Source organism: Podarcis erhardii, assembly GCF_964252035.2.
Source record: "Podarcis erhardii genome assembly, chromosome: 14".
Classification (NCBI taxonomy): domain Eukaryota; kingdom Metazoa; phylum Chordata; class Lepidosauria; order Squamata; family Lacertidae; genus Podarcis; species Podarcis erhardii.
Window position 1 is genome coordinate 50,780,409 of NC_138503.1, and position 27,980 is coordinate 50,808,388.

General features: G+C 48.2%; 1 protein-coding gene across 4 annotated transcripts in view; it reads left to right on the plus strand.

Annotated features, from left to right (window-relative positions):
* The window catches only part of ELFN1 (extracellular leucine rich repeat and fibronectin type III domain containing 1), a 255,809-nt gene that overhangs the window by 149,969 nt on the left and 77,860 nt on the right, over nucleotides 1-27,980 (plus strand). For all 4 annotated transcript variants that reach the window (XM_081839697.1, XM_081839695.1, XM_081839698.1 and 1 more), the window contains one exon: nucleotides 3,843-4,008. The gene's annotated coding sequence lies outside the window, so the exon portion shown is untranslated. The remainder of the gene's footprint in view (nucleotides 1-3,842; nucleotides 4,009-27,980) is intronic.

The following is a 27,980-nucleotide window of genomic DNA, read 5'->3' on the forward strand; positions in this document are numbered from 1 at the left end:
GCTCTGTTCCAGTAACAAGAAGCCGAAAGCACCAGCCTGAAGATGACGAGTGAGACCTCGTCGAAACGTCGCCTAGACACCCCAACTTTTACACGGGAAGACACCCGAGGACACCAAAACCTGCATATATATATATATATATATATATATATACACACACACACACACACACACACACACACACACATTTTTATTAATTTTTTAACACAACATTTCAAACAATCATTTAACATAACTCCTTATCTTATAAAATATTTTAGACTTCCATCAACCTCTGAAAATTTTCCGTTCTTTCTCACTTATTCTGCATTTCTTAATTTCTCGATTACTTTTAATTATCATTAACTAATAATTCTCATCATAGTCCTCCTTGCAATATTTCACATAATCCTCCTTACAGAACTTCTTGCAGTCCTACTGGCGTAATCTGTTTATTACAATTGCTTTTCAAATAGTTCAAATATTTACTCCAGTCTTCTAAGAATCTCTGGTCCCGCAGGTTTCAAATCTTTCCTGTTGTTTATCTAATTCTGCATAGTCCAGGCAATGAAAGGTTTTTGATCCACCTCCAACATTTCAGAGTTGAAAACAGGGGGGAATGGTCCTCATCCCTCCCCCGTCATCACCCCAAGGACCACTGCCTGGAGGTTCTCCTCCACCTTATGGATGATGCTATTTCAGGGGAGAGGAACCTAACCTGTCAGTCTTTTATTGCATCTCTATAGTTTCTTCTGTCATTTTGTCTTCTCCCTGCTTTTCAAAAAATCCCAGGACCCCTCCATTTTCCCCCTCCCTGCCCATTAGCCCCATTAAGCTTTAATCTGTTGGTTACGTGCAATTAATTGCCAATTTAAGGGGTTTTATATGTCTAATAGAGGTGCCAGTGAAGCTTTCCAAATTTGGGCTCGTTTTTACAGGCTCCGGGGGCTTGCAAAGCTTGCCTTGGGAATTCTTTCCCAGCTCAAGTTAAAATCTGAGCCGTAAAAGAACTCTGGACTTCCCACTCCTCCAGCTCTCCCCTGTACCCCAAACACCAGTAGCGTATTTTGGTAATCTTTCAAAAGATGGCAACCTATGAGAAGCCAAAAATTGGCACTCCCAAGTGAAGCTTCTCAGTTATGAAGCTTCCTAGTTTGGCAGCCCCTCAACTGCCTAAAACGGTAAAGGGTAAAGGGACCCCTGACCATTAGGCCCAGTCGTGGCCGACTCTGGGGTTGCAGCACTCATCTTATTGGCCGAGGGAGCCTGCGTACAGCTTCCAGGTCATGTGGCCAGCATGACTAAGCTGCTTCTGGGGAACCAGAGCAGCGCACGGAAACGCTGTTTACCTTCCTGCCAGAGCGGTACCTATTTATCTACTTGCACTGGTGTGCTTTCGAACTGCTAGGTTGGCAGGAGCAGGGACCGAGCAACGGGAGCTCACCCCGTCGCGGGGATTCAAACTGCCGGCCTTCTGATTGGCAAGTCCAAGCTCTGTGGTTTAACCCACAGCGCCACCCTAAATCTGGCACTAAAAACACTCTCCCTCCAAGACCCCCAATCCCCCAGGTGTAGTTCTCTTGAGGAGACAAAAATATTTAGGAGTTGGCTTGAGTGCCATTTCCCCTCAGGGCTTCCCCATGGGTGGTTCAGCCCAATCAAGGATCACATGCAGCCTAGCCAATCAGAAGTCACTGGAGGCAAGCGAGAGGAATGGACAGTGAGGACAAGCAAGGGCAAGGCCAATAAAAGGCCAACAAAGGTCTAGAAAAAGCCATCAGATAAGGGAGGCGTTTATTGGAACTGCTTGAGATGTTTACCAGAAAGCCAACACCTCAACAACACCTGTGAGTACTTTCAGCTCGATCCTAATTACCCTCTTACAATTGAGCCAGCCATCAGGTGTCTGAATTATCTCACTGTCACCTGGCTGCACCTTGGTTTTCCCTAAGGAATTGTTGCCGTGTGTTCTCTTTCTAGCACAGATGTCAGACCTCATCCTGAGCATCTCTCGCTTTCCCATGAAACCTTGAGGAACCCATCTATCTGATTGATTATGCTGTAGCCATTCTCCCTCCAGATACCTCTTGCGAACTGCCTGAGAGATGTTCTCAAGCCGATATTCTCTTTGTTAATATTTGCTCGCGGACTCATTAACGTCTCTCCAGCCCCCGACCTGCCTCCTTTGATGTGCTGACCCCCATCCTTTTGGTCTCTCCATCTTCTTTGGCATTCACCTTGGGGGCTGCATATTACTCTTTTTGTGGAACCATCCAGCACTAGATCATAATGGCCTTTTCTAATCTTGTTGTCCTTAATAGGATTTTTGCCCAATACATCTGAAATGTGTAGATATGGATTTTGAAGATAATAAAATTGCCTAATGTGCAGGAGGGTTAAGGCCACGCCAAGATGGAGGTATCTGAGTGCAAAATTCATGCAGAGTACACCAGATGTGAAGGGCACCTGCATACCAAAATGGCTATATCTTCCTTTTGAAATGCATTTGAGGAGGGGGCTGGTTCCCCCCCTCCCAGTTTGTCGTTGCAGAACAAAGGAAATGCTAATGATATCTACATGTAGACTCCAGGGGTGGACGCTTCTGCATAAGATCACACATTTTTCATAAGAGTCCTCACAAAATTTTGTCAGGGTTTCAGTGTGCACTCAAACTTGTGTGCACTGTATACATGTATACCTAATATACACATGTATACCTAATTGTTGTTGGTTTATGTCTGTCTAGAGAAGTGTTTCCCAAACTTGGATCTCCAGCTGTTTTTGGACTACAGTTCCCATTACCCTTGACCACTGGTCCTGCTAGCTAGAGATCATGGGAGTTGTAGTCCAAAAACAGCTGGAGACCCAAGTTTGGGGAACACTGGTCTAGAGAGACAATGGGGTGTGTCTACTAGGGTGAAGTCAAACCACTGTGTTAGCAGCACCAAAGTAACCTTCCGGGGGCGCAAACCTGGGCAGTGTGTCTGGAGGTCCTGAGCTGCCCAGGTGACAAGACCCCCATCTTGGCCTCACTGATGTGGTCCAAAAGAAAGCAGGGCAAGACGTTTGGCACCAGCTGAGCTGCAGGAATTGCCAGAAGGAGGCGTACAAGGCACCATCCAATCTCCTTAGAGACTCTGCTCCAGATTTGTGTAGGGTTTACTCCAGGGGTCAGCAACCTTTTTCAGCCGTGGGCCGGTCCACCGCCCCTCAGACCATGTGGGGGGCCAGACTATTTTTTGAAAAAAATATATAAACTAATTCCTATGCCCCGCAAATAACCCAGAGATGCATTTTAAATAAAAGGACACATTCTACTCATGTAAAAACACACTGATTCCTGGATCGTCCACAGGCCGGATTGAGAAGGCGATTGGGCCGCATCTGGCCCCTGGGCCTTAGGTAGCCTACCCTTAGCCTTTTGCTTCTTCCAGAAATACCCCGCAAGGCTGCAGAGATTTAGGATCAGAGTTTTCCTTCTCTTAGATGGTCTACCTTATGAGCCCCATCTGCCCCTCACATCCCTCTACACAACATGTGCAGAAACCTCCTTCTTTACCATTGGACCCACTGTTAGTCTCATCTGCTTAATCCGCTAGATCCTGTCTTCACATGTAGGGAGAAGTCTCTAACTCACCAAGGGTTTGAGACCCATCAGCTACCCCCACCTGGTTCAGCTGACCGGACAAAACCATTCATGTGGTCCTTGATGTTGCTGGCATTGGAGTACACTCTTGACCATTGTCCTTCGAATCGACCGTCTGTTTGAAATGTCAGGTCTGCTATTTCCACGGGTCTTTCCCCCCCTCCCTCCCTTGACCAGATGTTAACCTTCTCTTCTGGTCGCTGTTCCTTTTTTGCAGTTCAAAGGCCACCTTTGGTGACCCGGTCCTTCCAAGACCTTCAGAAACCCTGAGTCCATTGTGCCTGCCAGCAACACACAGATGAGAAGAAGGCAAAATCCATGACTTCCGCTGGGGAACATCCATTTGGCGGCTGCTTTCGGATGTCAGAGTCTCCGGCACCAAGGTAAGAGGTGACCTTTTCAGTCAAGTCTATGGGGAGAGGCGTGAGATGCAAAGCTCAGTCAGAGGCTGGGGAGGGAGAAAAGCTTTTTCTGATAAAACACACGTTGAAAGGAACCCGCACACAGCGCTGGGAGGTCTGTTTGTTTTGTCTTCCCAGGCGGGGAATACAAATGGCCTTTGACAATGGTTCAGAATGGAAACGGCAGTTTGCGTCTCAACATACGTCTGGAGATATAGACAGCAGTCGAGGCATGATCTGGGGTTTTGTTGTTGTTGTTGCTGGTACTGGGAAATCTGTGTTGCAACTGTTCCACTGGTGATCTGTTGCTCTGAATGGCAAAAATGCGTACAACATGTTCCTTAAATGAACCCAAGGGCAAGGTGGCAGTTCTGTCACACAAGGCGAGTCATTCCTAGCTTTTGCCAGCGTCAGGCAGTCGACCTGTGTGGGTGAAATAGCCCTGAAATAAAATCTGAACCCATCACCTCTAGGGCTCCCAGATATTGTTGGACTCCAGTTCCCATCAGCCACTGCCATCCTTGGCTTAGAGACTGCAGTCCTTTAAATGATGTCCTTTCAACTTACCATACTTTTCTGTGTATAACATGCCCCCATGTATAAGACGCCCCCTGTTTTGGGGGACTAAAAAATAAGAAAATGGGGGGGGGGAGATTGCCCAGAGTTGTTGAGCTTTTTTTGTGGAGGATTGCACAGAGTTGCTGAGCTTTTTTTAAGGGATGGAACACCTCCTAACGCCTGTTCCCTCACCAGCAGGACCAGCTGGTTTCTGGCTTCTAGCATCAGCCAATCCCACGTCACCCCTGGGCACTACCCATTGTATAAGACAACTCACGGTTTTGAACATTATTTTTCAATAAAAAAAACCCCCTAGTCTTATACTGTGGTACCTTGGTTTATGAACTTAATTCGTTCCGGAGGTCCATTCTTAACCCGAAACCATTCTTAACCTTTTGCTAATGGGGCCTCCTACTTCTGCCACGCCGCCAGCACACGATTTCCATTTCCATCCTGGGGCAAAGTTCACAACCCAAGGTACTACTTCCGGGTTAGCGGAGTTTGTAACCCGAAGCGTTTGTAACCCGAGGTACCACTATACACGGAGAAGTACTGGATAGGAAATGAGGTAGTTCATGGGTACCTTTGCTGTGAAATCTTCAGTCCCAGCTTGAATTGCAAGGCTCATGCACGACTCTTCCATTGGAAACAGCTTGCTTCATTTTTCTGGGCCAGGCAATATCGCCCGTGATAATTCTGCGCCCTAAGACTGGCGTTCACTCTAGCGCAGTTCCCTGCTAAAGCAACGTGTTGTGTCTTAAGGCCTAGGTACGACTCCTTTTTTCATGACCATTGTGCGGGGTTTCATGCTTCCACTGTCGGAAAGGAAAAGAAGAATTTGGCCGGGGGGGGGAGGGGGGAGAGAAAAGGAGAGAACTTTTGAATGGATGTACAGAGTCAAGTGCGTCTCTTTCTGGCAGTCTGCAATTTTTTCGTACCGTTGTTATTCAAAATATGCTTTTCATAAGGACAAAGAGGACCATTTTAGTGGAAACAAAATCCTCTAGGCAGTGGCACCACTGGATAAAGCGATTATTTCCATTAGTCCTCAGGAATGCAAGGATGCTACTTTTTTTTTTTTTAAAGGAGGGAGTAGTTTTCGCTTTGCTAGAGCATTTTGGGTTTTAGAAGGATAACGGCTGAATTGCAATGAAGCTTTGTTCAGGGCTCTGTCTTTTGAGGGGGAAAATACTAGGTTCAAAGACCACAACCATGTTCCCGAAGCAATTGTTCGTCATCTCCATTGCCTCTGTCCTAAAAAAAAAGGACAGAAAGCAAATTTGTATTAACTTTTTAATGAGAACATTTATAAACAGCCACCTCATACAAGCAATCAAGATGGTGTGCAGTAAAATCGTTAAAACGCCAGCTTTCTGGCTGGGGTTCCATTTAGAGCTTGTATAACCCTTGTTTCAAAACAGCTGCACTGGTTGTCTGCACATTTTCTGGCCCAATTCACATTAGTGTTTAAAGCCCTGATGACTCAGCCCCCAAATTTCTGAAGTATCGTCTTCTTCCCTCTTAGGGAAGTACCTCTTGGGTGCTGAGATTGCCAGAGGGGTCCTCTCGGTGGTTCCTCTTCCGTCAAGAGGTTCAGGGTGGGCAGCCTGAGAGAGGGCATTCTCTGTGGTGGCCCCTAAGTGTGAAGCTCCCTCCTCACAGAGGTGTCGGGCACCGTCATTATGCAGTTTCTGGAGTAAGCCGAAGACGCACCTCTTTATCCTCGGCCCTGTATACCTGAAGGAGCATCTTCACCCCTATCGTTCAGCCTGAACACTGGCCCCTTTCTTCTCCAAAAGATACCCTGCAAGGTAGAGGATGGTTAGGGTCAGAGTTCTCCTTCTCCCTGACGGGCGATCTTCCCAGGTGGATGAGCCCCATCTGCCCCTCTCTTCCCTCTACAGCACATGCAGAAATCGCCTTCTTGACCGTTGGACCCACTCTTGGTCTTGTCCACTAATATTAACGGAACCTGTCTTCATATGTGGGGGAAGTGCCTAACTCAATGAGGGCTTGAGACTCATCGGCTGTTTATTACTATTAATAAACTATAAAACCAGAACATACAGAACATACTGAATCTTGGGTGATGTTTAGGGCATGAAATAGTGACTAATGAGTAGAGGATTCACCCAGCGCTACAAGCGAATAGTGCAAGAAGGAGCTACCTTTAGGCTGTCCCCAGGCAATGCCCTACATGGGACCGGAACTTCCTTGTCTGCATTTACCTGCAGTGGCGAAGGAAGCCTCTCAGGCACCCTGGGGTGGTGCGCCCATAGGGGCTAAGGATGGGGTCACCATGCGGTGCCCATAGGAATGGGCAGAGGAGGAGCTAGCGGCGGCGTGTATCCTGGGGTGTGTGCCAGCGTGCATCCCAGGGGGGTATGTCGGCGTCGGTGCACATCCAAAGGGGGTGTGCCAGTGGCAGGGAACGTCCCAGGGGGGCGCCACCCACAGCAATGTCACCCCCCTCAGAGATGGCACCTGGGGCGAGCCGCCTCCACTGCCCCCACCATGCTTCGCCTCTGTGTGCTGTGGGTTAAACCACAGAGCCTAGGACTTGCCGATCAGAAGGTTGGCAGTTCGAATCCCCGCGACGGGGTGAGCTCCCGTTGCTCGGTCCCTGCTCCTGCCAACCTAGCAGTTCGAAAGCACGTCAAAGTGCAAGTAGATAAATAGGTACCGCTCCGGTGAGAAGGTAAAACGGCTTTTCTGTGCGCTGCTCTGGTTCGCCAGAAGCGGCTTAGTCATGCTGGCCACATGACTCGGAAGCTGTACACCGGCTCCCTCGGCCAATAAAGCGAGATGAGTGCCGCAACCCCAGAGTTGGCCATGACTGGACCTAATGGTCAGGGGTCCCTTTACCTTTTTACTGTGGCCTTGAGCTGTGATCCTCTCTTGCTTGCTTGAACAGAGGGGTGTGTGTGTTTAATGTGTAGAAACCACTGACTTCTGCGTGGTTGGAACACAGCCTTCCATACCAAGGCAAGAGTCACATCTGTTGCTATGTGAATTTAGCCTCTGGCCCCTTCCCCCACCAGGAAGCTGCTCCCATAAGTTTGCTCTTGGAAGGATGCAATTCTTGGGCTGAGAATGGTTTCTCTGCCTCTGATCTTAAGCCTGTTATTTCCGTTCTTGACGGCTGTTTTCACTCTCGTGCAAATATATGCAAATGTGATGGCTTAATCAATTGATTAAAATTCATGCAATCAATTGGCTTCCTCAACTGGGTTTTGAGGCAGAAACTTTGTGGCCTATTATCAAGGGAGGGCAGTCAGTGCACCTCCCAGGGCCCCAGGAGTCGCTTCCTTCGTAGCACCTTCAGACTGACAAGAGACGGCAGAGAAAGTCTGTCGTCTTCTCTACATGAAGGCGGGACCTGACGGCGAATTGTAGGCTTCAGCGTCAAGACAAGCCTGTCCAGGATGGAAAGGACAAAAGACAGTTTTGTTATCTGCGTTTATGTTCCTGCATCTCACCGACATTGAGATGAAAGATTCCCACAGGGCTCCTTCAATTGAGTGCTGCAAGAGTCTATCATTGAGTTACCAGTGGATGTAAAATAGATCTTGTGACAACCAGAAGATCCGAGCTGTGTCTTGGCATGACGAATGGTGCCGGGAGGGTGGGGGGTGGTGTGTGTTTTGACAATTATTAAGCGGAGCAGTTTTGGGATCTGTCTTTTTGGACAGGCATGTGCAAAGAGAAGAAATGGATTCATTTCACTCATAGCACAATTGTTAATTATGATGAATGGCACCAGGCTCATCTGTTTCCTCCACCATCCACCTCCTCCTCCTCTTTTCTGTCGGGATACAGTCAGTCCTGCGGGGCAAAGAAATCAAGAGTGGCTAGCAGCTCACAAAATCTCCCTTTGAGGGAAAGAACAGCCCCTCCCCCTGTTTATATGTTCAAAATATTCAGTGGTATTTCAGTTTTCAAATGCCTCCATAGTCATAGTTGAACGTTTTGGAATTTGAACACTGAAAACCCAGAAGTAAGTGCCTTGGTTTTCAAACACACCCCGGAAATTGAACAGGAAAGACGGTTTCTGTTTTGAGTTTTCCGTATTGAGGCTTTTGCTTTCAGTTTTCAGTTTTCAAACATTTTGGAACTTGAACAGATTTCCAGAACAGATTACGTTCAAAAACCAAGGTCCCACTGTATTTGCAGTGTGCCTTTGATGCTCATACTCTTCCAGCGTATTGGGAGATATTGCCACCCCAATCTCTGAGCAGCGAGAGACTCCAGGGTCCCTGAGCTTTACACAGAGCTTGGTTTCCTTGGCATGAAGGTCAATGGAGACGGTGGTGTCTTTAGGATATATGGTTTTATTTACACATATATACAACCTGAGCACAGGCAGTGGCAGAGGAAGCCAATCGGGCACCTAGGGATGGGGCCAGCCGCCTGTGCGGTGGGTCCAGTTGAGGCAGGACGCTCCGTGGCACCTCTGAGGAGTCTGCCTGCCTCTTCCCGCTCAGCTGTCCTACAGCTGACGGGGAAAAGAAGAAGAGTTTGGATTTGATATCCCACTTTATCATTACCTGAAGGAGTCTCAAAGCGACTGACATTCTCCTTTCCCTTCCTCCCCCACAACTAACACTCTGTGAGGTGAGTGGGGCTGAGAGACTTCAGAGAAGTGTGACTAGCCCAAGGCCACTCAGCAGCTGCATGTGGAAGAGCGGAGACCACAAGCCCGGTTCACCAGATAACGAGTCTACCGCTCTTAACCACTACACCACACTGGCAGCACACTGGGAGGTGGCGGGTGGACCAGCGGGCACCCAAGCCACCGCATCACTCCCAGGAGAGATGTGTGGCTTAGGCGTGTTGCAGGCCCCGCGGTGAGTGCAGCCCGGCATTTTGTCATCCCCTCAGTGGTGACACCCGGGGCGGTCCACTGCCCCTGAGCACAGGATGGAGGGGCTCACAGCACAAACACCCCAAGAGATTTTGCTTCCCCATTAAGTTTCCAGGGAGGCACTGAATCACAGCTCTTGGGTCTAGCACAGAGCAGGACAAGCCTCTATCTCTCCAGCTTCTGGCATCAGCCAAAACTCACACCCAAAACTCTGGCTTTTGTTCTTGGCCCTTACAAGGTGATACTGCTTCTGATGAGGGGTGGGGGTTACCGCATTGTCTCCTTGGAGACGGAGCAACCTCTTACTGATGTAAATGGCAGCACCCAATTGGTGAGCTAAGGCTGTTGCCTTAAGAAACTGGTCTGGCAGGTTTCCTATTATAGATTCTAACCCAGTGGCGTAGCGTGGGGGGTGCAGGGGGGGCCGGCCACACCGGGCGCAACATCTGGGTGGGGGCGCACTCGCACTCGCAGCTCTCTGCCCCCTGCTAAAATCCACGGGTTAGGGGGCGCAAATTACTTGCCTTGCCCCGGGTGCTGACAACCCACGCTACGCCACTGTTCTAACCTCATAGCATCACAGCTTTGGAAGGGGCCCAGGGTTTGGTAGTGTGTCAGACTCACTCCTCTCAAACTTATAACAATATGGTCCCTGGGGGTGGTCTGAAGGAACAGGAGCCTTCTACGTTGCAGAAGCTATGTTGGGCTGACCTGAAGTCTCGGTGTTTGCCTGGTGCCCCCCAGGGAGTAGGAGAAGGACTTGAATCTCCAGGTGGGTGAGAGAACACCTTTAAAATATAAGAAGACTATGTGTGCAGCTTGCAAGCTTCAGCCCAGCAATACCCAGGTTCAAATTATGACATAGACTTTCTGGAGGGGTCTGGCTTCCTCTGCTCCCTCTCCCAATTAACCTCCGTCCTTGAAAATTATTATACAGATCATCCAGTGGGGGAACAGTCTGCCCTCCTCCTCTCCTCCTCTCCCTCTCCCAATTAACCCCCATCTCTGCAAACTATTGCATAGATCTTCCAGGGCCCAACTCCTGTGATATGCCTGGGGTCCACCCCATGACATCGCCAGGAGCTGTCCCTAGATCTGAGGTTTGGTCCCTGAAATCCCAAGATCTGGGGATTTCTTGACCCGGCAACCCTGTAACAGTCAGCCCAGCCAGTATATGGACTCCACTGATGCAGACAGCTGGCTAACTTTAGCTTGACTGTAAAGAGGCCTGCAAAGGATTTGGTGCCCAAAGTGTAGTTACTGTTATGCAGGCTCAGATAAGAATAATCAGAGCTGCCGGCCATAAGCTGATGATTCCTCGTGAGCATCAGGAAGGAATTAATCCATGCCAGGTGCAGCATTTGCATATTTGGCAACATGTAACGAGAGGCGTAAAGCTGCGTCCCACATGGACCGAGCATGCCTTGACGTTGTGCAACTTCCCCTTCTAATTCCACAACTACAAAACCCGAAGTTCTGCTGATTGAGTAAACTGTGCCTATTGAGAAGATCCAAGCCCTTGTTGATGACATTAATTTTGCAGGCTGCAAAGCGTGCAATTTAATTTGGAATGACGGATGGTGGCAGAAGAAAAAGACTTGTAAGTTTTTGTTGGACAGACGAAACACACACTTGGTGAGTTGACATGTCACACCAGCAAATTGTTGTGAGCCGAAGATTAAATTGGTTGCATTTGATGAGAAACGGGAAGCTCTCTCGTTTCCTGTCACCCTGCACATTCAACCCAGCTGTGTCAAAGGGTTCATCAAAAAACATGAACAGAGCCAAATCTCTTCCTCCATTAGCCCTTTTTTGTGTCAGTTTGGTTGTATGTCAATTAAGGATGGATGAACATGCCTCAGTCTGTTCCAACATTCCTTTGCACTTTCATTCTGCTGCAACTGGTTTATTTTGCACAAAATTTTCCCCCTGTTTCATTGTCTGCAAATGCAGAAATAGACGTATTTTTAAAAAATACGTATCTCACAGTGCACAACTCATGTGCAGTCTCAGCCATCAACAGAGATTTATACATCAGTTGCCTTTTCTGCATGTTCCCTTTCAAAGCTGTTGAATGCCCTGCTAGCCTTCAGCAGCAAAAACAGCAGAGTTTTGTGGCACATTAAGGAGGTGGTTGATGGCCCATCACAAAGCTATGCACGGCTGCAATTCTAACCATGTCTGCTTAGAAGTAAGTCCCATTTAATTTAGTGGGACTTGCTCTCATGTGAATGTGGTTAGGACTTCAGCTTATAAAGGTAGCTTGATATCACAGTTTGTCATCCTGTCTCTTTGCCCTCACACAGGCACTAGGGAGGGGCAATATCTTATTCTTTGTGTCCTGGACTGTATGAAATACTCCCACCATATGCCATTTCAACGCGTTATTTCAAAAATGCACATTTCCCCCCAGAAAATGATTGTATGCATGTTTCTGCTGAAATGTAATGCTCTAATTTCCTTGTGAAACGAACAGTACAAATTTCACTGTGTTTTCTTTTTGTTTTATTTACTGTCAGAAGAGGCATGAGACTGCAGTCCTTACTCCATTTACTTGGGAGTAAGCCTTATTGAATCCAGGAGGATTTACTTCTGAGAAAACATGGTTAGAGTTGTAGCCTTAGTGCACAGAGCCTTGCTCTAGCAATGAATAACAAAGTCAACGAAGAGCCCTTCAGAAAAATGAAAACCAGTGAGGCACCGGTTAGGAGAGCAGCAATTATTATTACTATTATCATCATCATTATTAGAATTCACCCTAAGGTCCCAGAGCTGGTTACAGCAATTTAAAAACATCATTAATATTAAGACACAATTATTAAAAAACAGCATAAAACAACTCAAGATTACAAACATAGGGTGCGTCCTAAAATATGCACCTCAAGTTTGCAGAGCTAGGGTGAAGAGGTTCGTCCCCAGCATTACACACCAATGAATATGGAAATATATACATTGCAAAGCAATTTGTGTACCCATTTCTGTAGAGCGTGTGCATGTTAAGGAGGTGTGTTTTTGCAGTATTAGTGAGAGCCAGTGTGGCGTAGTGGTTAAGAGCGGCAGACTCGTAATCTGGAGAACCGGGTTCGCTTCCCCACTCCTCCACCTGCAGCTGCTGGGTGACCTTGGGCCAGTCACACTTCTCTGAAGTCTCTCAGCCTCACTCACCTCACAGAGTGTTTGTTGTGGGGGAGGAAGGGAAAGGAGAATGTTAGCCGCTTTGAGACTCCTTCGGGTAGTGATAAAGCGGGATATCAAATCCAAACTCTTCTTCAGTAGAGAAGGAAGGTGGAAATCATTCAGAGCAAGAGTCCCTGCCGTCGTTTGAGGTCGAACGAGCAAACAGAAGGAAATCCACTCAATGGTCAATGAAGTAAATGCCAATGAAGGCTATGAGATATCAATTAGAGCCAGGTTCCTCCATCAGCTACAGTTCCTGCGCCCCTTTCTCCAGTTGTCAGGGATGGGGCTAGCGGGGTCCTTCTTCTCGAAGACAGACATTGCACAGGAGGTGGCTAGGTACTGCTTGCACCAGCAGTAGGGTTTGCCAGAGCAGCTAGAGAGGCCTTTACATTTTTAAAGTGTGTGTGTGTGTGTGTGTGTGTGTGTGTGTGTGTGTGTGTGTGTGTTTAAAATGCATTTCTGGCCCCCATGGCAAATGGTGTCAGTAGGGCAGGAAATCTCCTTGCCACCTTGAGAAGGAGGACACCCCCCCCCCCCATCGCTTGGCCCTTTCTCAGAGCCCAGGGCCAGAGGGAGATGGCAAAAAGGGGCTGTTAACAGGAATGGAGGGGGAATGGAATGCAATTTCCTGGAAGAAGGTATTAGCATATTAATGCAGTGTGTTTTTATGTTAACTGTAGTTTTGTAATATTTGCTGTTCGTTACATTGTTGTTGCTCAGGTTTTCTGTATACTGCTTAGATACACAGTCATACTTCTTGTTGCGTTTGCTTTAAGTTAAATCTTTTCAGGTTGAAGTACCGGAAAGGGTTACTTCTGGGTTTCGCCGCTTGCCCATGTGGAGACGCTCAAAATGATGTCACGCGCATGCGCAGAAGTGGCGAATCGCGACACGCGCAGACGCGGGTTGCATTCTGCTCATGTTGCGAACGGGGCTCTGGAACGGATCCTGTTCGCAACCAGAGATACCACTTACAGATAGGTAGCCGTGTTGGTCTGCCATAGTCAAAACAAAATAAAAAAATTCCTTCCAGTAGCACCTTAAAGACCAACTAAGTTAGTTCTAGGTATGAGCTTTCGTGTGCATGCACACTTCTTCAGACTTCTTCAGGTATCTGAAGAAGTGTGCATGCACACGAAAGCTCATACCTAGAACTAACTTAGTTGGTCTTTAAGGTGCTACTGGAAGAGATACCACTGTATTTTATATATGTTAAGCAGTATAGAAATGGTGTTGGGTTTTTTAAAAAATAAAAAAGTAAATAGCTCCCTGAACATGGGCACCCCCATGCTGCAACATTTTGTTGCATGTTTCGCTTGTGGTACATAACCTGCAAGGCTATCAAGGCTATGCCTGCTGGTGCTGGCAGATGGAGTCGTTTAGAATTCCTTGAGCTGAGATAAACCCTTTGCACGAGAGTACAAGTGAAAGAGAAGGGACTGCAGCTCCCAAAATACCCAAAGAGTGGGAGGTGATGGAGAACGTGTGCTGGATATGTGTTGTGCCGGATTTATTATATTGGACATGTGTTGCGTTGTATTGGGCATTACAGGAGACAGTGATGGCCACCAATCTGGGTGGCTTTATAATAGTATTGGACAAATTCATGGGCGATGAGGCTCTTAATGGCTGCTAGCCAGGATGGCTCTGTTCTGCCTCCACAACTGGAAGCTGTATTTCTTCTGGATGCCATTGCTGGAAACCACAGTGTTGCTCTTGTGTTCGAATCCTGCTTGCATGTTTCCTACAAGCATTTGGTTGATTACCATGAGAGCAGATTGCTGGTCTAGATGGGGCATTGGCCTGATCCACCAGGCTCATATTTTGATCTATGTGTTGGTGGAAATACCGTATTTTTCGCCCTATACGACGCACTTTTCCCCCTCCAAAAATGAAGGGGAAATGTGTGTGCGTCCTATGGGGCGAATGCAGGCTTTCGCTGAAGCCTGGAGAGCGAGAGGGGTCGCTGCGCACCAACCCCTCTTGCTCTCCAGGCATCAGGAAGCTCTGCGCAGCCCCGGGCTTCATGCAGCTCTGCGCAGCCCTCGGGAGCCCGGCGCGACTTCGTGCCGGGCTCCCGAGGGCTGCGCAGAGCTGCCTGCATTCCGAAGCCTGGGGTGCGCTGAAGAGCGCACCCCGGGCTTCGCGCAGCTCTCCGCAAGCCTGGGGAGACCGGCGCGACTTCCCGCCGGGCTCCCTAGGCTTGCGGACAGCAGGCTGTTCTCGGGGCTGGGGTCAGGGGAAGCTCGGGCTTCCACCGTGCCAGCCCAGTGCCTGGGGGGAAATAAATTTTTTTTTTCTTTATTTCCCCCCAAAAAAACCAAAGTGCGTCCTATGTGGTGGTACGCCCTATGGGGCGAAAAATACAGTACATCTTCACCAATGCTGGAGGGAGGGGGAAACCTGGGGGGGGGGCAACCTGAAAGACCCTCCAAGGGCAGGCTCCCCGGTGATGAAATATTTCTCCTTTTGATGACAAAGCATCTTTATTTTCCAAGGCATTTGATACCTTATTCCTTTCGTTTTGCTGGTTCCGATTATCATTTTAACACCTACTGCTGTTTGTGGTCAGGTGTTATAAAAGTTTTAATGCAACGATTGGATTCCTTTTCTTCTGTTTTGTTTCAGCTGTTTTACTTGTTAGCCACTTTAGGAACCCTTTGGTGTATAAAGAAATGTAAATGGCATAATGAATGGAATTTCAAAAGTTCCCTGCTTTAACTTGAGTATGCAGTCCTAAAAACACTCACCGTATTTTTCGCTCTATAAGACGCACCAGACCACAAGATGCACCTAGTTTTTGGAGGAGGAAAACAAGAAAAAAATATTCTGAATCTCAGAAGCCAGAACAGCAAGAGGGATCGCTGCACAGTGAAAGCAGCAATCCCTCTTGCTGTTCTGGCTTCTGGGATAGCTGTGCAGCCTGCATTCGCTCCATAAGACGCACACACTTTCCCCCTTACTTTTTAGGAGGGAAAAAGTGAGTCTTATAGAGCAAAAAATACGGTACTTGAGTGTAAGTCCTGCTGAACTTGGCAGGGCTCACTTCCGAGTAGACATGCATCACATTGAGGGGTGTTTTATAAAAACGGGCAAACATGCAGAGTTATGTGAGACCCTCCAGATGTTGCTGGACTACAACTCCCATCATCCCTGACCTTTCTGTCTGTGGCTGATGGGAACTGTAGTCCAACGACACCCGAAGCTTACCATAATAGCTACCCCTGACACCACTTAGATGGGATACCTGCATTCCAGGCGCTCGGACTAGACAACCCTTTGGGTTCCTTCCAACTCTTCAATTATTTGCTTCTGTGATATAATAATAATAATAATAATAATAATAATAATAATAATACTTTTTTATTTATACCCGCCCTTCCTGGTTCAGAAAACTGGGCTCAAGGCGGCTAACAACAAGTTTAAAACACTTAATTGATGCAACAAAAAACAGCATAAAATACAGTATAAAACATGAATAACAATAAATTCAGAATTAAAAAATCAATTTTTTTGGGGGGGGGGGAATCCATCCAATAAACATTAGATGATCACCAGGGCAAGCTGGCTAAATTAGTCCTACCTGGGCCAGCGAGGAGACCAGGGCAGAATTAGCTGTGGGATCCCAGAGCAGGTAATCTTCATAAAAAGGGGAAAGGGAGGGAAGGGAGGGGAATAAAAGATCAGGCTGAATTCAAATTAAAGGCCAGGTGGAATAGCTCTGTCTTACAGGCCCTGCAGAAGGAAGTAAAATCCTGCAGGGCCCTGGTCTCATGGGAAAGAACATTCCACCAGGTCGGAGTCATCACTGAGAAGGCCCTGGCCCTGGTGGAGGATAATCTGACTTCCTTAGGGCCCGGGACTTTTGCAATGCCTATAGAGGCATTGCAGCACATAGCTAAACTACAGAACTCACTCCCACAGGAGGCAGTAATGGGCACCACCAATAGGGGTTGCCATATTTCAAAAAGTGAAAATCCATGCGGGGAGAGGGCTATCAATGGCTACTAGTCATGATGACTACTCTCTGCATCCATAACTAGGGGCTATAATGCTACTGGGTACCAGTTCCTGGGAACCGCAGCAGGGGAAAGTTGCTCTCTTTCATATATATAATTTTTATTAAATTTTCTGTTGTACAAATTAGAATATTCATTTAGACAACCTTAAAATATCCATGACTTCCCTTCTTCTCTTTCCATGGTTCATTTTGCATAGCATAAATCCCTGCATATTTTACATAAACTAAACCATTCAGTATTCCATTATTTCTTCTGTCAAAACTTATTTACACTGTTGAATTTATCTTAATGCTGCCGACGTTTTCAAGTGTACACAATTATCCCCCATGGATGCCATAAACATTTTCCAATCTTCTTTAAACGAATGTTCTTCTTGTTCTCTTATTCTGTGAGTTAGATCCACAAGCTGCACATATTCCAACAGTTTAAGCTGCCATTCTTCTTTGGTTGGGACCTTGCTCGTTTTCCATTTTTGGGCTAACAAAACATGGGCCACCATAGTGGTGTACATAAATGACTTTTTTGGCACCTGGGAAGAGAGAGTTGCTCTATTGCCTTGGTTCTGCTTGTGGGTTTTCCCTTGGGATGTTTGGTTGGTCACTGTGATGGTAGGATGATGGACAAGAGTGTGGGAATGTTGTGGGTAACAGGAGAGGATACAGTGGTGCCCCGCAAGACGAATGCCTCGTGACGAGATCCAGCTCGCCATCAGTAAGAATCAGTCTCACACAGAGATGGGTTGAAGAATTATGGCTGCTCTCGAGCTGCAGCAGGACAGCCTTTATTGTGTAAAGTCAGAAAGATACAAAATACAAGGAATGCAACTTGTTCTCAGCCAGCAGATAAGGACCATCACACTAGACCACGCAGACAATCAGGCTATGTTACGTGGACCAATCATTAGGACAGCATGAGCTGTCCACGCGTTGATCATGCTCCAAGGATGCTTTTAGCTATGAAAGCACCCTGCAACTTTGCTCATGCTCTTATGTACAAGCAACCATTTTCCCACAGCCTCGCAAGACGGAAAACTCGCTAGACGAAAGAGTTTTCCGTTTTGGAGGTGCTTCGCAAAACGAATTTCTGAAAATGTCTTGCGAGTTCCTGCGGGGTTTTTCCCCTCCCCCCCCCTTTTTCTAAGCCGCTAAGCCGCTTATCCGCTAAGCCGCTAAAAGCCGCTAAACCGCTAATAGCGCTAATCCGCTAAGCCGTCAATGGGCTTGCTTCGCAAGACGAAAAAACCGCTAGACGAAGAGACTCGCGGAACGGATTCTTTTCGTCTTGCGAGGCACCACTGTATATTGATTAATATTATCATCCTAACTTGCACTAGCAAGTATCTTCACTTAGCAGAGTCCATTCCCCCTTTACACAGCAGAAAGCTGGTTGCAGACTCGTGTGAGTCTCTTAAGATAATAAGCAATTCAATCTGGTTTGCCCAGATTGAGATGTGCTCTATTATTCCTGGTAAAACCCCTTTGATCCCTCCTAAAAGAATAAAGACACAACAGTCTTATTCATAAGAAACAAAAAGTAGTTTTGCAATGGTACCTCGGGTTAAGTACTTAATTCGTTCCGGAGGTCCATACTTAACCTGAAACTGTTCTTAACCTGAAGCACCACTTTAGCTAATGGGGCTTCACGCTGCCGCCACACCACTGGAACACAATTTCTGTTCTCATCCTGAAGCAAAGTTCTTCACCTGAAGCACTATTTCTGGGTTAGCGGAGTCTGTAACCTGAAGCGTATGTAACCTGAAGCGTATGTAACCCGAGGTACCACTGTACTCGTGATCAGGCAGTACACAGTGTGATCCCTGAAGGCAGGCTTAAGGCTTAAAGTTACAAATATGTACAAACAGGTTTACCCCATATGGGAGATAACCTAGGGACTGCTGGCTGTTAGCCAGCAGTGCAGTCCAGGTGAAGAAGGAAGCCGGCAGGACAACAAATAAGAGAGGTGGCTACGTGACTTGGCCTTTTACCAGGTCTGGAAAGGTTACACCCAGTGGCGTAGCGTGGGGGGTGCAGGGGGGGCCAGCCGCACTGGGCGCAACATTTGGGGGGGCGCGCTCGCACTCGCAGCTCTCTGCCCCTACCTGGCTCACTCACTCTCTCTCACTGCAGTGCTGGCTGTGCGAATCCGATCCGAGCTGCCAGGTCGCCGCCCACTGTGGAGGGGGAGGGTGCCAGGCGTGCGTTGCGGTGCGGAGCGGAGAGAGAGCGAGGGAGGGACTATCTGGGGGAGGGACAGTGCAGCGGCCGCCCAGCACAGCGCTGAGCACGGGAGAGAACCACACCCGACCAGCCCAGGCAGCAGCAAGAAGAAGCTGGCAGCGGCGGCAGGTTAGGGGTTAGGGGCGCAAATTACTTGCCTTGCCCCGGGTTAGGGGGCGCAAATTACTTGCCTTGCCCCGGGTGCTGACAACCCACGCTACTCCGCTGGTCACACTCACCTACTAGTCACATGCAAAGGAAGGATGCTCCAGCCAGGTGTAACAGGAAGTTCAACTGGCTGGACCAACATTCCCCATGCATGCAACATTCCCCATGCACTCTAGGCAAACAGGAAATGTTGTACTTGACTGCTCCAGAGGATTACATCCCTCAAAGAGAGACCACTGACCTGAGCGAGCAGAACTCTTTTGATGTGTTAAAGTGGTTATCAGGCTAGGAATCTCTCCACAACGTGGGAGAGCCTGTTGATCACTCCTGAAGATAGAAAACAGGCCGGACCCAGCACGCTCTTCTGATCTTCTTACATCCACTGCCAACGAAGTTGTCAAAAAGCATTGGCCGTTCATTTGCCATATCAGAAACTATCGATTTGGAACCATGTTGGGCCTTGCCTTGTTATGCTTTCTTGCCTTGAGGCAGCTAAAATCTAGGCTTGCTGGCAGCGCTTGGGGCCAGGAACAGTACTGTATTAGCTGGGAAGGCTGCAGTTGGCATGGGAGCGGCATCATCTCAGTGCCCTCCTGCCAGCTCAGTGACAATGTGGAGCTGGTCGGGGCCCATGCCAGGAACAGCAGCCATTTAACGGATAGATACAGCAACTTCGCTCACAAAGCTTTGGACCTCTCCTGAATGTGCTCCTGGCAGATTTGGGAGATGCCAGGGGAAAAGTTTGGCAGGCCAGGAAGGTGAAACACTGGCAGAGTGTTCAGACGTTTTTCAGGGCCTCCGTTTTGACTGCTGAAGTAGTAAAATATTATCCATTCTTCTATTTATGCCCACCTTCAGCATAAGAAGATAAGAAGAGCCTGGTGGATCAGGCAATGGCCCACCTAGCTCAGCATCCTGCTCTCACACTGGCCAACCAGATGCCTGGGGAAAACCTGGCATTCTTCCAACATTCAGCTTAATTGTATGCCCATGAGTTCTAATCGCCTATAACCAAGGTGACTAACAGGAAAGACAGTCCCCTTTTAGGAGACTGTTCTAAATTCTGGGTGCCACCACCGAAAAAGCCCTGTCTGTTAGGCCCACCCACTGTACATCTCAGGATGGAGGGACTTGGTATAAGCCTTCGGAAGTGAACCTGTAACACACAGGCAGGTAGGTAAAGGTAAAGGACTCCTGGACATTTAAGTCCAGTGAAAGGCAACTCTGGGGTTGCAGCGCTCATCTTGCTTTCAGGCCAAGGGAGCAAGCGTTTGTCCACAGACAGCTTTCCGGGTCACGGGGCCAGTGTGAGTAAGCCGCTTCTGCTGAAACCAGAACAGCGCACGGAAATGCTCTTTACCTTCCCACCGGAGCAGTACCTATTTATCTACTTGCACTGGCGTGCTTTCAAACTGCTAGGTTGGCAAGAGCTGGGACAGAGCAACAGGAGCTCACTCTGTCGCGGGGATTTGAACCGCCGACCTTCTAATCAGCACGCCCAAGAGGCTCAGTGGTTTAGACCACAGCGCCACCCGCGTCCCTTACACAAGCAGGTACTGGGTGATTGGCAATGCCACCCTCTGAAAGAAGCTCCTGAATGGGTGTCCCCTCTGCCCTAGTTTACAGGTATTGGTTGAGGAGATGCCATGTCAGTCAGTAGAGCATGAGACTTGTAATCTCAAGGTTTTGGATTTGAGCCCCACATTGGGCAAAAGATTCCTGCATCACAGCAGGTTGGACTAAATGGCTCTGGTGGTCTCTTCCAACTCTACAATTCCATGATTCTATAAGGAACCAGAAAAGGCCCACCTTAGACCAAGAGGTGAGTCAGATTTGCGTAATGCCAGCAGGGGAGGATTGGGGCCTGAGTCTTGAGCAGCAGCAGCAGTGAGTTGATGGCGGTTCATCTTCTTCCTTTCCTCCTGACTGGGATGATTAACATCCAGCACAATGGCCTTGGGTTTAATCCAGTCCCTTGTATCAGATGCTAAAATGAGATATTGTGCAAGCCAGCTGGGAGTCGGGCGCATTGTGTAAAATATAGCAGGAAGATTAAAAGGCACCTCGAGATGAAGGCAGGCGACAATATTTATTTATTTACGGCTTCAAGAGCCGCCTGATAATCAAGTAGCAACGGGGACCCAAAGTCCCCCTCTGATGGGTCGTAAATTTGACAGCCACACCCCTTGGTTTCTCTCCTTGCTGAAAGAGGCAGTAGAAGGAGGTGGAAAAAAATGGACTTTTTCTAAATAAATAAAAACCACTTTAAAGGGGACACAGACACACAGACACACAGACACACACACACACACTCTGCATGTGGAAAATTAGCATACAGCAGAGAAAGGTTTCATATAGGCCACTCTGAAGAATTAGCTGGTGCCTTTAATGTGGAAGAGTATCCAAACATATGCAGATTCCTATTAGCTCTGTTTATTACAGCCAAATAAGGGACGCGGGTGGCGCTGTGGGTTAAACCACAGAGCCTAAGGCTTGCCGATCAGGTCAGCGGTTTGAATCCCCATGACGGAATGAGCTCCCGTTGCTTAGTCCCTGCTTCTGCCAACCTAGCAGTTTGAAAGCACGCCCCAAAGTGTGCAAGTAGATAAATAGGTACCACTCTGGCAGGAAGGTAAACGGCGTTTCCGTGCGCTGCTCTGGTTTCACCAGAAGCGGCTTAGTCGTGCTGGCCACATGACCCAGAAAAATTGTCTGCAGACAAACACCAGCTCTCTTGGCCTGTAAAGCAAGATGAGCACCGGAACCCCAGAGTTGTCTGCGACTGGACTTAACTGTCAGGGGTCCTTTACCTTTTTCTTTTTTCTGTTTGAAGAGCTGTCTAGTCCAAAGTCACATCCTCACCATACATTGAAAGCACCACAATACCACTTTGAACAGCCATGGCTTCCCCCAAAGAATTCTGGGAGCTGAGTTTGTTAGCGGACTTCTAGTCCCCCTCCCACAGCTACAGTTCCCAGAATTCCTTGTGAAGAAGGCTTGGTAGTTAAACCACTCTGGGAACTGAAGCTCAGAGGGGAGAAGAAAGAGGTCTCATAACGGCTCTCAGCATCCTCAATGAACCACAGCTCCCAGAATTCTTTGGGGGAAGCCATGGCTGCTCAAAGTGGTATCACAGTGCTTTAAATATATGGTGTGGCTGTAGCCAAAGTTTGCTTCGAAGCCACAAAACCAGAAGAAGGAAGACCCAGAGGGCCTTGAAAGCTCTCATTGGTGGTTGATATTTGGAAAGCAGGTACAGGTCACCTCCTGATAAGTCTTCCTCGCGACGCTGAGGTAATTTGTATTTCTTATAACAAGAAGGTTTCTAAATCTGCATTACATTATTTAAAGATGCTTGGCAGTGCTAAATGAACGCTAAACGTTTTGACACGGCAAATAAATAAATAAATAAATAACAAACCCCCCCCAACACTTTCCATTAAGCACATTTGTTCCTAAAAAGCTAACCGTTCTGAGATTGCAACGATGATTGCCTGTTTGCATTTAATGATACTATTCCCCCCCATAAATGTACGCTACTCGAGAACGAGGTCAATAAACCTTGCTAAAGGCATTAGTTTCTTCGCTGTAATTCCTCTGTGTGTTTACACATATGAGGAAATGAGGAGGAGGGGAACATTCACTAGGGGCAGAGAGAAAGTGGGGGGAGCAAGTGTGTTAAATGCAGGCGCTTCTGGTTCCATCCGAATACCTCAGTAAGTGAGGAAGAGTAAGGTAGCTGCTTGGAGAGGCTAAGGACGGGACCTGGGACCTTTTGCTTACGATGATCCACCTGTAGGATATAACACAAGCAGTCAAATACAACACTTCCTGTTTGCCCAGAGTGGACACGCAGAAGGGCGTTACTCCAGCCAGGAGGACTTCCTATCACTTCTGGTCTGGAGCTTCCTCCCCCTGCATGTGACCAGGTAGGTGGGCTTGACCCTGGGAGACCCCGTAAAAGGGCCAGTCATGCAGCCACCTCCCTCTTCTTCCTCTTGATGTATTTTGCTGTCTGCTGGCTCTCAGCCAGCAGCATGCGGGCTCATTCCCATATGGGATGAACCCTCTTCTGTAACTCTAAGCTAAAGCCTGCCTTCAGGGATCCAACTGTGAACTGAATGTGAGTAAAGTTCTTGTTACTTTTAAAAGAAGCTTCGTGTGTCTTTGTTCTTTTTAGGAGGGATAAAAGGGGACTTACCAGGGACAGAACCCAATCCGAACAAAGCCAGATTGGGTTGCTTAAGTAAAGAGATTCAAACGAATCTACCAACTAGCTTCCTGCTATATATTGGGGGATGTCACTCTGCTGCTGACTCACAAGCGTGAGTCAGGAAGGATACTATTAAATCAATATATCCTCTCCAGTGTGGTGCAGTGGTTAAGAGCGGTAGTCTCCTAATCTGGGGAACCGGGTTCGCATCTCTGCTCCTCCACATGCAGCTGCTGGGTGACCTTGGGCTAGTCACACTTCTCTGAAGTCTCTCAGCCCCACTCACCTCACAGAGTGTTTGTTGTGGGGGAGGAAGGGAAAGGAGAATGTTAGCCACTTTGAGACTCCTGAAGGGGAGTGAAAGGCGGAATATCAAATCCAAACTCTTCTTCTTCTTCTTCTTCCTAGTATCTACAACATTCCCACACCACCACTGAGCAACTGCCCCTCTCCTAGGTCCAAGCTACACGTCACATTATTTGTGTCTGTGTGCTTAACCTGGCTGTGGAGTACGAATGTGGAGTAAGGGCAAAGCCGTCCACGGCCTTTTCCTCCATGAATTTGTCCTCTTTTCATAAAATCATAGAATTGGAAGGTACCCTCTAGTCCAACCCCCTGCAATGCAGGAATATGCAGGATCAGACCTGCAACCTTGGCGCTATCAGCACCACACTCTAACCAACTGAGCTATAGACTCAAAGCCATCCAAGTTGGTTGCCCTCACTCTCTCCTGTGGCGGAGAGTTCCGCCGTCTAACTATGCACTGCGTGAAGATCGGCTTTAGCCTGCCCTGAATCTTCCAACATTCAACTTCACTGACGGTGTCATGAGAGAGGGAGACAGGCTTCTCTGTATCCACTTCCTGCGTGCCATGCATAATTTTACCAAGAAAAAAGCACACCAAGAACTCAGGCCAGTGTAAGTTTCAGTACTGTAGTGGGAGTGGTCCCTAGTCGCAAATCAATAGCCAATTGTAACAAAAACTAACCCATTCAAAAGAGTTTAGAGTTTGTAATCTCTGAGTTTGTAATCCTTGTCAGAATACATACTTTTGAATGGATTAGTTTTTGTTACAATTGACTATTGATTTGCGAGCAGGGACCACTTCCACTACTGAAACTTACATTGGCCTGAGTTCTTGGTATGCTTTTTTCTTGGTATATGCGTAATTTCACAACAGCCCAGCTTGCTCTGAGTCGCTGCTGTTTGCAAAGAAGGAAGAAGGCCCATCAGATTAGGCCGGCGGGCAACACTTCTGTGTCTCCCTGGGCCCCCATTACTAAAGAGCAAGCCCCCGGCAGGGCATGCTCAGCGAGGAGAGCCAAACTCAGAGCGGCAGGTCGGGGGCGCACGCCTCATTAATCCTCCATTGTCAGTAATGGCTGCGGTACGGCTGCCGTCAGGATGGCCCTCTATCACTCTTGTATGGGGAGAATGAGCACGGTGCAGGTCTTGACTGGCTTGCCAAGGAGAGGGGCTTGTAATGAGGGGGGAAGCAGAGAGCTGTGGAGCAGGGAGGGGAGACAGTGTCAGGGTGACAGAGGGATGACATCCTGACAATTTTCCCCGCCAACTCTCCTGCGCTTCCTCCCTGAAAGCCGTGTCACCCGTGTCAGGTTTGATAGCGTCCGTCGCGGATGCAGCGGAGGTGGCACGCATCATTGGGACGGCAGCATTCTCTTGACGTCTCTCAGCCAGGCCTGCTCTCCTCCGCGCATCTCAGGAGCGCCAGCCAAATGAGGAGTGAGGGATGCGAACCAGGCCCTGCTGCATGAAGGCTTGTGGCGGGAAACGGCTTTGGTTGACGTCTGTGCTGTGTCTCTTTGCGGAGCCTTCGTTGCTTGTCTACAGTCAAGCAGAGGAAGGGAACAGAGGATTCCTGGGTCAGAAGGAGGGCAGCTTGCTCCATCCATCCTGGCTTTTGGGCTGGTTGCTTTCGAGCTGTCTTGGAAAGCACAGGCAAGGGAGGTGCAGGAACTGCACTCAGCATCGCTGGACCTTCCTAGGGGCCACAATTCGTAGAATCAGAATTGTAGAATTGTAAGGGACCACAAGGGCCATCTAGCCCAACCCCCTGCAATGCAAGAATATTTCCCCAATGTGGGGCTTGTGCTCTATTGACTGAGCTGGCGGAGCTCCCAGTACGTTTCCGAGCACAATTCAAAGTGTTGCTGCTGTCCTTTAAAACCCTAAACAGCCTCGGTCCAGTATACCTGAAGGAGCGTCTCCACCCCCATTGTTCAGCCCAGACACTGACGTCCAGCTCCGAGGGCCTTCTGGCGGTTCCCTCACTGCGAGAAGTGAGATTACAGGGAACCAGGCAGAGGGCCTTCTCGGTGGTGGCGCCCGCCCTGTGGAACGCCCTCCCATCAGATGTGAAAAAAATAAACAACTATCTCACATTGAGAAGACACCTGAAGGCAGCTCTGTTTAGGGAAGTTTTTAACGTTTGATTGCTTTATTATTACAGTGGACGCTCGGGTTGCGAACGTGATCCATGCGGGATGCATACTCGCAACCCGCAGCGGCTTGTCTGCGCACGCACAGGTTGCGATTCGGCGCTTCTGCGCATGCGCAAAACGTGATTTAGCACTTCCGTGCATGCGTGGCTGCCAAAACCCGGAACTAACCTGTTTCAGTACTTCTGTGTTTCAGCGGTCTGAAGCCCCCAAAAAACGCAACCTGGAGTGTCTGTAACCTGAGGTATGACTGTATTAATAATAATAATTTTGTTGGGAGCCGCCCAGAGTGGCTGGGGGAACCTAGCCGGATGGGCGGGATATAAATAAATGATGATGGTGATTATGGTGATGATGATGATGATGGAGGCCTCCTGGTGGGCAGGCCAGAGGTGGAAGTGGGTCGGGCAATGAGTTGGACTCTTTCCTTCCAGGCTACTTTAGGAGTATTGGAAGTTGCATACTGAGTCGGACCATTGGTCCTTCCTGCTGGTCTGACTGGCAGCACCTCTCCAGGGTTTCAGACGGGGTCTCTGCCAGCCTTACCTGGAGAGGCCGGGGATTGAACTTGGCACGTTCCTTCAGCATGCAAGGCTCCTCTGCTGAGTGCAGGCCCTTCTCCTATAGATAAAGTAAGAAGCTAGTCCTCATGATTCTGAATGAAGAGCTGTTTAATAGGAGCCAAGGCAGCTGCCTTAGGCTGAGCTCATAGAATCATAGAATTGTAGGGTTGGAAGGGGTCCATGAGGGTCATCTAGTCCAACCCCCTGCAATTGCAGGAATTATTTTGCTCGAACCCACAACCCTGATATTAAGAGTCTCATGCTCTCCAGACTGAGCTATCAGAGGCAGCTCCTTCCCAGGGCAGTCTGAGCCCAGTTTCTGAGAGAGGCAATTCTGGGGTGGATGGGTGGGTATAGGGAGAGAGAGAGAGAGAGAGAGAAAGAGAGAGAGAGAGAGAAGTGGTGGGGGGGGCTGGGTCAAACATTAAGAGAAATAAGCCCATGCTTCGGGCATCAAGTGAAGGGGAGGCACCGAAGAAATTTTCCATTGCTGGATTTTTAACATTAATGATCACAAATTTCTCAGCTGAGCATTCATTTTCTCATTCGAAGTATATTAAAAAAAATCCCCACAGAACCACTAAGGAACGAGGCAGGCTGAATGCCTTATCTCTACTAAGTATAGAGGCAGACGTGTCACGTAAGATTAGTTCTGAGAATCTAATCAAAGACATTGCAATTCAAAAAAGCAGGAGATTTTTTAAAAAAACAGGAAGTGTAAACAAATAAACATTTTTTTCCATCTTACCGTAGGGTTTGTTTCGTCTCGAAAAATATAATGTTCTTTTACGGTTTTATTATTGTTTATATTTTGAATTAAAAATATACAGGAGCACCAACATCTTTGGGCCTCTAAAAGTCCTAATCCAGCTCTGGAGGGAGAAAAGGGGTGACAGGAAGTAAGAGAGAAAGGGGAGATGGGAGAGAGAGAGAGAGAGAGAGAGAGAGAGAATCCTGAGCACATTGGACCAGCTAACTTTGGTGGCCCACCCGGATCAATGATACTTTTGCCCCTGCTATCTGCCAGAAACAATTCCCAGTTGCCCAGGCCTTCTGCCAGCGACAAGTAATCTGCATTCAGCTTGATGGGTCGCCAGCATATTCTCATCTCTCTCACATCTCTAAGAAACAGAGCCCATTAAAGCCTTCCGTAATACTGTCTCTTTTCCTCCAAAAGAGGAAGCCACTTTGCACATTTTTTATCTCCTAATAGCCACTCTGCTCTGGCAATTAAAACTGATTTGTGTATGCTTGCATGTGACTGCGGCCCTGATGGCGGGGTGTTAATCCTGCTTTTCACAGGGTCTCTCCCCCACCCCACCCCCATTTTCCGTTTTGCAGCAATGACTCAGATATGGACAGCGATGGATTTGCTGTGCAGACACAAATTCCCTGTGTGCGTTGCAGCTCAAGGCTTAAATTGTTGGGCAGTGGAAGGTGGGCTGGTCAACAGCACTGGGGGTGGGCTGAGACAATGAGCAGGAGATTTAAGGCTGCCTGTTCCCTAAAGGTGGAATTATGTGGCCACACTGGCTTGGTTCGACCCTCCTCCTCGCTTGGCATCAAGGGGCTTGTGGTTTGCAAGCTTTGCGTCGCTTTGCCGTCTCTGCTGTGAGGTTGAGGCTGCCAGGCGGGCGGAATTTTACCGCTCAGCTGGAATTTCATCTTCCTGGCCCATTCCCAAACCTGGAGGTTGTAAAGCCAAGAAAAG